The sequence below is a fragment of the Mus musculus genome, chromosome 19 (assembly GCF_000001635.26).
Source record: "Mus musculus strain C57BL/6J chromosome 19, GRCm38.p6 C57BL/6J".
NCBI classification, from domain to species: Eukaryota; Metazoa; Chordata; class Mammalia; order Rodentia; family Muridae; genus Mus; species Mus musculus.
In genome coordinates this window covers 59,387,347-59,399,246 of record NC_000085.6, presented here as the reverse complement: position 1 = coordinate 59,399,246, position 11,900 = coordinate 59,387,347, and the positions used below count along the sequence as shown (strand labels likewise).

At 48.0% G+C, this 11,900-nt stretch overlaps 1 long non-coding RNA gene across 1 annotated transcript; it reads right to left on the bottom strand.

The window, feature by feature from the left end:
• Positions 1 to 1,655: 1,655 nt before the first annotated feature.
• Positions 1,656 to 9,786, bottom strand: Gm33756. Its single transcript, XR_386849.3, has 4 exons — positions 9,687 to 9,786; positions 9,322 to 9,528; positions 2,195 to 2,327; positions 1,656 to 2,082 (listed from the first exon to the last, which is right to left on the bottom strand). It is a non-coding gene; the product is annotated as a predicted gene, 33756 (long non-coding RNA).
• Between the last annotated feature and the right edge of the window lie 2,114 nt (positions 9,787 to 11,900).

Sequence of the window (11,900 nt, the reverse complement as noted above, 5' to 3'; positions counted from 1 at the left end):
AAGCCGAAGCAGAGACCACTTCACAAAAACAAGCCAATCCCAGACTGGAAGAAGTGACTGTATTTCATGGTTCTTCACCCATAACCCTCCTACTCCTTCCTTCTGTTGGGTGGGCCTGAAGCAAAGTGTTCAAAGCCTGAGGTGGGTGAAGGGTAGAGATGTTTGCAGCTCAGTGTCAGAACTCAGGGTCAAGGAGAGGCCCGTGGCTCTTACCAGATCATCTGCATACAATAAGCACATAAATCAGTCTCCACCAATCCTGCCCTGGTCCACCCATTGCTGGAGGCCAATCTGAGCTTCAAGCAAGGCTAGGGTGGGACAGAAAAATTGGGCACCTGGGTGACTGTGGTCCTGAAATTGCCTCCTATTCTGCTCAGGGAGACCTGTGTCCACAGATACAGCAAGACAGCCTCAGCTTCCATCTGACACCCAGAAGTGGAGGCCAATATTCCCAGCATAGTCTTCCACTGGTTCATAAAATAAGACTGCATGTGCCGGAGAGGTGGCTCAATGGTTAAGAGCACTGGCTGCTCTTGCAGTAGAACAGGGTTCAATTCCCGGCACCCACATGACAGCTCACAACTGTCTGTAACTCCAGTTCCAGGGAATCTGACACCCTCACTAGACATGCATGCAGGTAAAAACCTACACTGGGAACCAAGAGCTTTCTCTGAAACTGTCTTTTAGCTTCACGAGGAAGCCCCGGCCAGCTGCTCTGCCCCTATCCCTCCCATTCAATTTCCTGACTTCCTTTTTCCTCTTCCTTCATGATTCCAAACTTTTCCTCAAGGAATATGGAACTTTCGGCCTTACCCACAGACCCTGCTTTTGCTTTGGAAGTGGCTCCTGATTCTTGGGCTCCACAGAGGATGACATGTTTGTACCTGTTAGAATTAGAAGCTTATGGGAGGAAGTGGGTATGCAGATATTCTAGGTAGCAGACAGCTCAACCTTGTGGCTTGTAAAACCTGGGAAATTGCTCTTAGAGATGGCTCCTCAGGTGTAGCTAGGATCTTCACTTACGCACAGAAAAGAATTCCAGGAGCAGCCGACGTGAAGCCGAGTGGGAGTTTATTAGGTAAAAGAGAGTACACACTGGACAGATTCCAGTGTGGTCATTAGCAGATGCACTTAAATGTCTCAGTACACTAAAATGTTTGTGTAATACACTGTATTTAGTGACACTGTTCAAAGGATGCAATTTATAAGCAGGTTTAAAGTTTAAGCAAATAAAGTCTTAAATTTAAGTTTAAAAAGGAACTGGTTTGCTTTCTTTCCTTATCTTAAAGAATTTCCTTTACTGAAATTGAAATAAAACTGTAAGGTACCTTTTGGGGTGCCTTGTTCAGGGTTATGATTGAGAAAAGAATGCTGGTAAGATTAAAACTGAGGATCACTTGGTTTAAGATATGTGTATTGGCCTTAAGTGTGGTTCAGTAGCTGTTTTAATATTCTTGTTTGAAATGTTACTCCCAGAATGGCTAGAGGCAGAGCCTGGGCAACCCAAACAGGGCTCAGCCATGTATCTACCATGAACCAACTAAGTAAACAAGGAATCGTGAAAATCGAGTGTAAAGAGAGTTATTCAACAGGGCCATATGGGAAAGGAGGACAAAGAAGCCCTAGACACTTATACACGGGGGGGGGGGGGGGGTGAGGGAGGGGGAGGGAGAGAGAAGCATTTTAATTGCAAGATCTAAACAGAACCTCAAAAAAAAAATCAGAAGTTACCACCTAAGGAAAGGGAGAGGATGTCACTGGGAAACACCTGGAGCCTACCACTGTGACATCTCAGTCAAGACTGAAGACTTTAAATCTTCTGGATGCTTCTTTTAAAAGCACTTTTCCATACATTACTCAGACTTCAATATGGACTCTGCAAGAAACAACGAACTCTCACAAGCAAGCAAGGTGTTAGTATGCCACCAAAACCCTGAAAGCCTCCCTCGGGCCCAGACAAAACGCTTAGTCACAAAAACGAAGCTCCACGCCTCTAACCTTTGGATCTCCAGTTGATCCATGACAACTGAGCAACATCAGTCTCTGGCCCTAGAGAACTTGGTGCGGCAGCAGCTTTTCTCCCTGTGAATAAACTGACCATAGCATCAGACACCCTTGGAGAACCCCTGACCCATGAGGTCACGCCCGTGCATTTGGTTGTGACTATATGACATTGCTGTCACTTCCTGGTTACCTGTGAAGTTTCAGTCGCAAGAGAAGAGTGTTGCTTTTTGAATCAGGAGCCATGTTTTCTCTGTTGTCCTCGGTGTCCCTGTGTGCCATTTCTGGATCTGATTCTGGCTAAGACTGTGTGACATCTCTTGAGTCTGAGGAGGAGGAAGAAGCAGAAACACAGAAAGAGAAATACTTTGTTCATTTCAAGAAAGAAATCATGAAGAGGCAAGAAGTGCCATTGTGCTGAAGTGAAGAGGACAGAGTCTGCTGGATGTACCCTCTCAGGAAATGAAGAGGAGAGATTAGAACAGAGAGTCTGAAGTGTTCACTGCCACCAACCCCACTGGGAGCCTGGCATTCTGCCCTTGGCCCGTTTCTCTTCTTTGATGGAAGCTGCTGGTGGGAACAAGGTATAGAGGATGCTCCTTCCAGGAGAGCCTGCTTCCTGTTAACAATGGAAATACAGGTGGAAATTGGGCTTTTCTTATTGGACCTCGATTTCAGCTGTCCGCCTCAGGGTTCTCCTTTGAAAGCTGGAATAATGAAGAAATGACCCCAAGGAAAGTTGCAGCTGGCATCTGTAAAACTCCATTTAAAGAAGCCCCTTTCTCTCCATCTACACTGTTAGGCACTAGCCATCCCCATGTACAGCCCAGGCTAGCCTCCAATTTGCCATCCTCCTGCCTCTGCTTTTCTCAGAGACCTGGAGTCACAGGTATATACCCCTGAGCTTTCAATGAGGTCTTCCTATTCCACCTAGGCTGGCCTTGAACTTGTAATGCTCTGGCCTCTACCTCCAGAGTACAGGGATCCCAGGAGTGTGCCACTCTGGCAGGTCTGCCTGACAAACCCTCTTCTACCCCTTGAGGCTGGAGCAGCCCCTACTGAGTCAGAACTGGTGGCCCACCAAGCTCTAAACACTGGACCCACAGAGCGCAGCACTGGCTCTGACTTCTTTTTCCTTTGGAGCCTGGGTGGCAGCCCTCCAGCACAATCCTCTCTGAGATCTGAGGAACACTCGGTGCTCTCTAACTTTCAGGCAGCCTCCCTCCCTCCCCTCACTACCTTCTTCTTACTGCGCCAGCCCATATATATTTAGCTCTTTTAATCTCGTCTCATAAATCATTGCTGAGTGTCAAGCCCCTGCAATACCGCCAAAGAATATCTAAAACACTTCCCTTCTGGCCGGTGCATCAAGGTCCAGCCTGTCAGAGCTGCCTCTCGCCAGGACAGCTGACAAGGAGACTGCCAGAATGAGTGTTGGCATAGGCAGCTGCACCCCAGCCCCCTCCTTTGAGAACCCTTGAAACAGCACACGAAGACCCCGAAGACCCGGAGGTTACTGAGCTCACAGATCTCCAGGCAAGTTGGGGGCTAGCCTGGGCTATACATGGGCATGGCTGGTGTCTAACTGTAGATAGTGAGAAAGTGGCTTTTTTAAAGTGTCACCTGGTGCCTCCAGTGTAGGCATCTAAGCTAAAATCTGCTTCTTTATTTGCTGAAGATTTTGGCCAAGTTCCTTAAATCCTCTGCGCCTCAACATCCTGAGCTAAAGGATGGGCGTAGATGTCTGCCTCATTGAGCAGTTCCAAGAGTTAAGTGAGATTGATATATGTATGAATGCAGTGCCCAGAACAGTGCCCAGTGCTTTGCAAATGCTCGATGAGGACAAAAGTCCTTAGCTTGTCCTAGTGCCTTTCCCTGTGGCTCGACTTATCCACTCTTTTCATCATCCTTATTAGCAAGACCCTATTGTTTTTTTGTTTTTTGTTTTTTTGGTTTTGTTTGGTTTTGTTTATCATGGATGCCAACCTGCCCCAGGTGAAACAAAAATAACAATGAAAACGTCTTCTGCCTTCTCCCCACGCCAGAAGTCATCATGCAGCAAACATGGTTCTTGTCAGCTGGAGACAGGAAAGCTTTTCAAAGGGAGCAGATTCGATAGCTGTGCCCAACCCACATCTCTCCCTTTCCTCATCTAGAATGGGCACGTGATGTCTGGAGCTTCGGCAGTCATTGCACACCGCATTGGAGATGGGTCATGGGCTCAAGGTAACTGAACAGATGGGAAAGGGAGAGAGCCTCTTCTCCCAGGCTGTGCTGTGCGGCTGCCCCACCAACCCTGGACTATCTATCTTTGGGATCCTTGTTGGCAAATAAATGAATAAATACCCACCCACCCCCACCCCCACCCCAACGCTGCTATAATTCCGGGTAAGACTTCACTCGTCAGGATCCTATTGCTAGCAGTCTTTCTGGGGAGTATCAACCCCAGCTAGAACTAAGTCAGACAAAGGAGCAGCTCTCAGACTAAGGATGGACAGGACAAGAGTGAAGAGCTTGCTGTCTCTCCCAACCCCCTTTTCCCTCACTTGGATGTAATGTAATATATTCTAGTGGAGAGAGGTGACCTAGTTAGCTTTTGTTTCAAGAACAGATTCTAAGCAAATAAATAAATACAAGTTTAGGGAAAGAGCCATTCCTGTCCAAACCCCCTCTTTTTTCCAGATGAGTGATCTGAAGCCTCAGAAGTGGCTTGCCTCCTGCACTCAGCCAGGCCCTGACAGCAGGAGCCAGGACTGCTGATCTTCCCCTGGCCACTGAAAAGTACTGGAACAACCACAAAAAGAGAGGGGGAAATAAAACCCTGCAGATGCAAAGAGCTTCCCATTGCTGCCCAAGTGCCCAAGCCAGCAGCTCTGAGAGAGATGCCGGCTGCAGGAGGGCAGGCCCCTCCAGTGAGATTAATGAGGCTAGGCATGCTCCTTCAGGGTCTTCTGTGCCAGCCTGCCCTACTGCTGGGACAGAGTTGGGCCCACTTCCTCTTCTGGCTCCGCAGCAATTCATTAATTGCTTGTTTGTTTATTTAAAAGCACACACTGTGTGTGCACGCTCACTCGGGGAGCAAAGGGGGTGGGGGAGGCGAGTGCCTAGAGACATGGGGTTCTTTGTGTCACTTCTTGTCCTGCATTCTGCATTCAGCCAGCTCAGCTGGTCGCTTCATCAATGCAAGATCAATGGTGGCCAAGTCACAGCTGTAAACACCACCTCATTCAAGGTCAATTAGAGAGCAATGAGGTGTTTTGTGAATGGGAGGGGAAATGCTAGGGGCTTTTATCATACAGTGCTCAGTAACTGTTGAGAGGCCCTATCCTGTGGATCTGCCCTGCTAAGGCACAGTTGGTCAAACGAGTAGAAAATGGCTGTTTGAGTTGAAAATCACCAGTCGCCACAACAGCCAAGATTATCTAATTTCAGGACCACAACTAGAAACTCTCTTTTTCCCTCCATGCCATCCTGTCTATCTGTCTGTCCAGTTCTCCATTCATTTTTGTTATTGTTGTTGTTTGGGATTGGGTTTTTAGACACAGGGTGTCCTAGAGGTATCTCACTATGTAGACCAGGCTAGCATTAAACTCACAGAGACCTGCCTCTGCCTCCCAAGTGCTGGAATTAAAGGTGTGCACCACTATGCCTGGGGTTTCTCCATCCATTTTACCATCTCCATTTATCCTTCCATTGATTGCACACATCTACCTATCCATCTCATCCATCCATCATATCGATTTCTCTATTGGTTCTATCCATTCAACCCATTCCATCCCATCTATCTATCTATCTATCTATCTATCTATCATGTATGTATGTATGTATGTATGTATCATGTATGTATGTATGTGTCTATGTATCTATCATGTATGTATGTATGTATCTATCTATCATGTATATATGTATGTATGTATCTATCTATCTATCTATCTATCTATCTATCTATCTATCATCTGACCTAGTCCATCTGTTCATCCACCCAGCAATACCAGTTGAGCCCATCTTCAACTGTCTAAGCAAGTCCTCTCCTCTTGGAGTTGGGGGTAGGAAGGGTAAGTACACATACTTGAATCTGTGGCAGGGCTGCCATCAGCAGGGGAGGGCAGCCTGGGAGGAGACTGTACACCTAGCCTCCAACTTCTGGGGACAGTGCAGTCCCCACTCAGTGCTCTGATTAAAGCATTAACTTAAACAGATTCCAGACATGGGCCAAGTGCTTTCTGTGGACTCTCCTACTTAACTCTTTTTGGAAACAGGCTTTCTTCTGTCTTCCCCCAGTGAGTCAGGGACCCACATGCCCCAAGAGAAGCCAGGAGATCAGTTGATCTCTTTGTATGTGAGCAACAAGCAAGGGCACAACTATTGAAGGACTCTTATTTGTATATGGCCACTGTTCAGAAGAGGCTGTCGGACAGAGAGCCATCATGACAGAACCTTCCATATCCATCCAGCAGCTGTTTCCAGGTGGTAGAGGAAATCAGACTACATGCTAGGCTTGGACTTGGAGACCCAAGTTCAAATCCTGTGGCTACCACCACCCTCTGTCCTCTGATGAGCCTAGAACTTACTGAGCCCCTATTTCTTGACCTGTAATATGCCATGGTGCCCTGGATTTTTTAAAGGGAGCTTGTAGAAAGTTAGCACACTTCTGGCTTAGAATGGTAGGTAAACTAGACTTGGGAGCTGAGAGACCTACAAGAGACTGGAGAGTATTAGAGAGTCATAAAGCTTCTGACCTGGGGAGGGGACTGGTCCTGAGAATGGCTAAGGCATTGAGCTGTTAAGATCAGGAACTTGGCTACAATCTAGACACATGAAGACAAGTGTATTTTGGGGGCGGGAGGGGGGGCGGGGAGGAGCCAGGGCCAGCATGGGATGTTCAGGGAGTGGTGCAAACAAAGATGGAGCATTAGAAACTTCCAGTTGAAAAGATCGATGGGTAACCGAGCATATCAGGAGGCATCTAGTTTTGGGGCCTGCAGGAGTCCTCACAGCTACAGCAGCAGAAGTGAGAAGCATGCCAGAGCTCCTGGAGAAGGGAGCACACTTCCTCTTCAGAGAGAAACTCCTCTGCTCCTCGGATGGATCTGGAAGGACCCCTGTCATTGACTCTGCCCCACACAACAGGTCCCAGTGGGAGCACTGGGCCAGCACAAGGCACAGGGCACTCAGAATCCTCTCTCTGTACTTTTCATTTGGAGGTGGGGGGAGGGGCTTTGTCTTTGTTTTGTTTTCTGTTTGGTTTTTGCTGTTGCTGTTGCTGTTGTTGTTGTTCTTTATTTGTTTGATAGAGGGATAGGGTCTCTCTTCGTAGCCCTGGCTGTGCTGGAACCTGCTCTGTAGACCAGGTTGGTCTCAAACTCACAGAGATCTACCTGCCCCTGGCTTTATCCCCAGATGAAGTCCTTCCCAAGATGCTGCCAGGTACAACACCTCCTATGGCAGGAAGAAGCTGATTGGGCAGACAGCAAAACTGAGACAAGCAAGGATGAGGAGATGAAGGCCTCTCTTCAGAGCCTCTATAACTATAGCTCTCCTTTTAACAATACAGGAAAAACTTGGGCAGGGGAGTACAAGAAGGCGGCAGGGGGGAACATCCCCGAATCTACTTTATGTTTCTGTTGCCTGAAAAAACTCTGACACAGGGAAGATGACTATGAGTGTCTATAGAAATGACGTCACCATCAAGGACATTCAAAATCATAAACTATGACCATAAACTAGAGGCACATACCTGCAATCCCAGCACTCAGGAGGCATATGCAGGAGGATTGTGAGTTTAAGATAATCCTCGGCTACAGTTAGTTTGAGACTAACCTGTGTTACATGATACCTTAAAAAAGAAGGAGGAGAAGGAGGAGGAGGAGGGGAGGGGGAGGAGGAAGAGGAGGAAGAAGAGGAGGAGGAGGAAGAGGAGGAGGAGGAGGAGGAGGAGGAGAAGAAGAAGAAGAAGAAGAAGAAGAAGAAGAAGAAGAAGAAGAAGAAGAAGAAGAAGAAGAAGAAGAAGAAGAAGAAGAAGAAGAAGAAGAAGAAGGAAAAGAAAGTAAAGAGCGAGAGAGGAAGAGGGAGGAAGGAAGGGGAGGAAGGGAGAGGGAAGACAAGGAAAGCCTGTGCTTACTTGGGTCTAGGATGTTTGTGATCTTCAAGCTTAACTACATCAGTGTTCCTTCCTCATCCTAAGGAATGAGGGGTTAATCCCAAACTGCTGATAAGTCACTTCAAGGCCACAGGAAGCCCCCCAACTCCTCTCTGAGGAAAGGAGGTGCCACAGGCCCATCTCTCACTGCTTTTGAACTTTGGCTAGTGGACAGCCACAGGCATGTTCTGCAGGCACCAGGTTGTATCATCAGAGAGGCCATGCAGTGAGAAGATGATGGCGTGGGAAGTCAGCTGCCTCCTGCAGAGGTAGAGCCTTGACAGGAGATGAGAGAGATGCACCACTCTCTTTACCACTAAGCATTTTTAAGTAGCCCCACTTTGAAATCAGGTAATGTGCTTGCTGCTTAAGCATGAGGCACTGAGTCAGTATCCCCAGCTCCGATGTAAAAACAGAACAAACACCCCCCCCAAAAAAAAAGGTGTGGAGGTGCACACTGTAATCCCAGTGACTGAAGGCAGAGACAGGAAGATTCGTGAAGCTTCTAAAACAGCTAGTCTAGCCAAATCGGGGAGGTTCTGTTTCAGTGTAAGGCTCTTGTCTAGAAAAAGAAGGAGGAGGAGAAGGAGGAAGAGGAAAAGGAGGAGGAGGAAGAGGAGGGGGAAGTAGGAGGGGGAGTAGGGGAGAAAAAGAAGAGGAGAAGGAAAGAAGGAAAGGAAGGAAGGAAGGAAGGAAGGAAGGAAGGAAGGAAGGAAGGCAGGCAGGCAGGCAGGCAAGCAATTGAGGAAGACAATTTCTAGTCTCCTCACACGTGCATGCATGCATAAAGGTACCCACACATATGTGTATGCATACCCACAAACAGAGAGCACTGGTATGGTGTGCACCACCACACAACCATCTCCTCTTTTTTAAAAAGAAAACAAAAAAAACCAAATTTCCTAGGGGGCTAGAGAGATGTTTTCGTGGTTAAAACACTGACTACATTTTTAGAAGGCCTGGGTTTGATTCTCAGAACCCACATGGAGGCTCACAACTACCTGTCACTCCAGTCCCAGGTGATCAGAGACTCTCTTCTGTCTTCCATGAGCACTACAATGAACACTGTGCTCTGACATAGATGTGCGTTCAGGCAAACACCCACACTCATAACAATCAAATGAAAAAATATTAAATTATTTAGTAGGTGTGTGTGTGTGTGTGTGTGTGAACATGCTTACCCACACGAAATCCCAGGAGGCCAGAGGACACCTCCAGTTAGTTACTCCTCTCCCACCGTGAGGATCCGGGAACTGAACTCATGTCGGTAAGCTTGGCAGCAGGTGCAGTGCTGACTGAGGCATTCCCATTGAGTTTGATTTCAGAGAACTCCTCAACCTTGTCCTACCGAGCAGGATTCAGATGTAAAGTAGCATCTCTATGGCAACCTTGGGGTCATAGAGAACGGACTGTGGGTTAGTAGTTAACCAACAATCTAATAGAGAGTCCTGGTTTCATGAAATTCAACAGATAGCAGAGAGACGAGGCAAGGCCACCGAGGTTAACAGTACTAACACAGTCGTGTTTATCCCACGGGACAGCCTACCTCCTGCACAGTCTCAGTTAAGACATTACAGTTGGGCATACAGGCACTCTCCATCCTGGCACTGATAATTCAGCAGCTGCCACCCTGAAAAACCTCTACCTCTGGGTCGCCCGACTGTAAATCCCAGACCCTTGCCTGAGTATAGGTTACATGCTGCCCCCTGGTGGTTAACTGTAGACAGCTTCCTCTGATCTAACTTCCTCAAAAAAGGGAGGGGGGAAGCGCCCTCCCCCCATTCCCTCCACCTCCTCACCCCACTACCTCACCACCACTCCCCCTTCACCCACAGGATGTGGCAAGTGCCAATGGGTTTCTCATGCCAAATCTCTCAAAAAGGTTGAAGGTTCTTTTTATTTTTCCCTGCGATGTTCTTTCTAGAAAGGTCTCTGGAACCTACTAGTTTGCCACTTCCACACCCAAAGGACTGTTAGTAAGTCCCGGAGCTGAAACTAGACTATAGACCTTCCGCTTTCCCTTCACATGGGCATTCTACCTCTCTGCACGGCCTAGAAACTGCAATCGCCCTGCTTCAGTATAGGACTACGAGGCACGGGGGTTGGGGGTGGGGGTGAGGTGGGGGAAACGGGACTGTTGCCATAACAACCAAAAGCACAGCTTTATCCCCAAGACAGAATTTCTTGAACTTTCTTACTTCTCTAAGGAGGGGGCGAGTAATCACTCTCGGTTAATCTTTATCCCTTTGTAAACATAACTTCGAGATGAAGACACTGACAACGCGGCTAAACAAGCCTTTGCTGGGCTTCAGCATCCCTGCCTGTTCTTTTGGAGAATATGATTGACAAGGGGAGAGGGTCCCTAGGGGAGCGGTTCTGTTTGAAGGCTGCAGTGAGGGTCTCTGGGCAGCAGGACAGCAGGGGGCATAGTGTCTGTGGTGAGAGAATGAAGAGAAGGCAGGAGGGATCCTAGGCAGCCCGAGCTGGGTCTGCAGCTTCTACAGACTTCATTATTGTTCAGCAGGCTGGCGCGGCCACACTGTGTCTTGGCTGGACAGGGCAATTAACAGCTCCCCACGATCCTAATGAGTAGCTTTCTTGAGGTTTAAGCTGCCTGCAGAGTTTCCCAAGGGAACTTGCTTCTGGAAGCCAGTTCCTCAGAAGTGCCCTCCCCTGGGTGCACCCAGTCCAGGGCTACTGGATTTGGCCAGTTGGTCGGAGGCTGAGACTTCAAGGTCCATGACCAGCTTGTGATTGTCACCAACAGCACCATTCAGCTATAACATTTCCAGTGGAACCAGCTAGGAAGTTTTTTCTCGAGACCCTTTCTCCTCAAAGATCCACCATGCTTTGTCCCGCACACACCTGGGGATGAATATAGAACTCAAGACAGGGTTCATATCTGCCCAAGACCCAAAACTCTGCCCTATATCAAAATCTGAGCCAATCTGCCCACCTCCTACAGAACTTCAACTTGAGATAAAGGGAAAAATCTGTTTCTGGGCAGTAGCAAGAATAGTAGGAATAGAAGCTTAGTAGAATAGAATTCAAGCCAGGCCTGAAAGGCAGAGAAAAGGGTCTCTAACTGGCTACTTGCAAGCATGCAGAGCTCTTCAGCATGTACCTGTTCCCTGAAACAGTCTGACTGGAAGGACCACACACACACATTCACATCAGTGCAGTGGGCAATGGTGAGTTGTCATCTAACTGACAAAGTGGAAGGCCCCACTTTGTCCTCACCTGAGGTCCAGCATAATTCAAAAAGCACCTTCCAATCTTTGTTTGTATCTATGAAGCAGAGACCTGTGGAAAGCATCGTCCTCCTTCCCAGGGGCACAACCCCTGGGTCTGCCAATTTTAGTGTGGCCTGCAAGGTGTGGCTGGTCTTTGCAGTCTGAAGCCCACCACCACCTTCTGTGTGAAACTCTAGCCACACGGTTGCTTCTGAGGTGCTGTTTCCTGCACCCATAGTTTTGCTCCACAAACACTTCCTATCCCTAACTGTGTAGCCAGCTCCATCCCAACCTTCAGAACCATGTGCTCTAGGATGCTTTGGGTTGCAAGATATAGATACTGGCTCAGATTACTGAAGGTTCTAGGTCAGCTTTCAGATAGAAGAGTTTATGGCCTTTCAGTGAGGACAAGAGAGGGTTGCCCAGGAATTCTGTCTTTCTAGAGGAGTAGTTCTCAATTAGAGGTGATTTCCCACCCTCAGACAGGGAACACTGACACCCTGTGGTAGGATGCTGCAAGTGTTCAC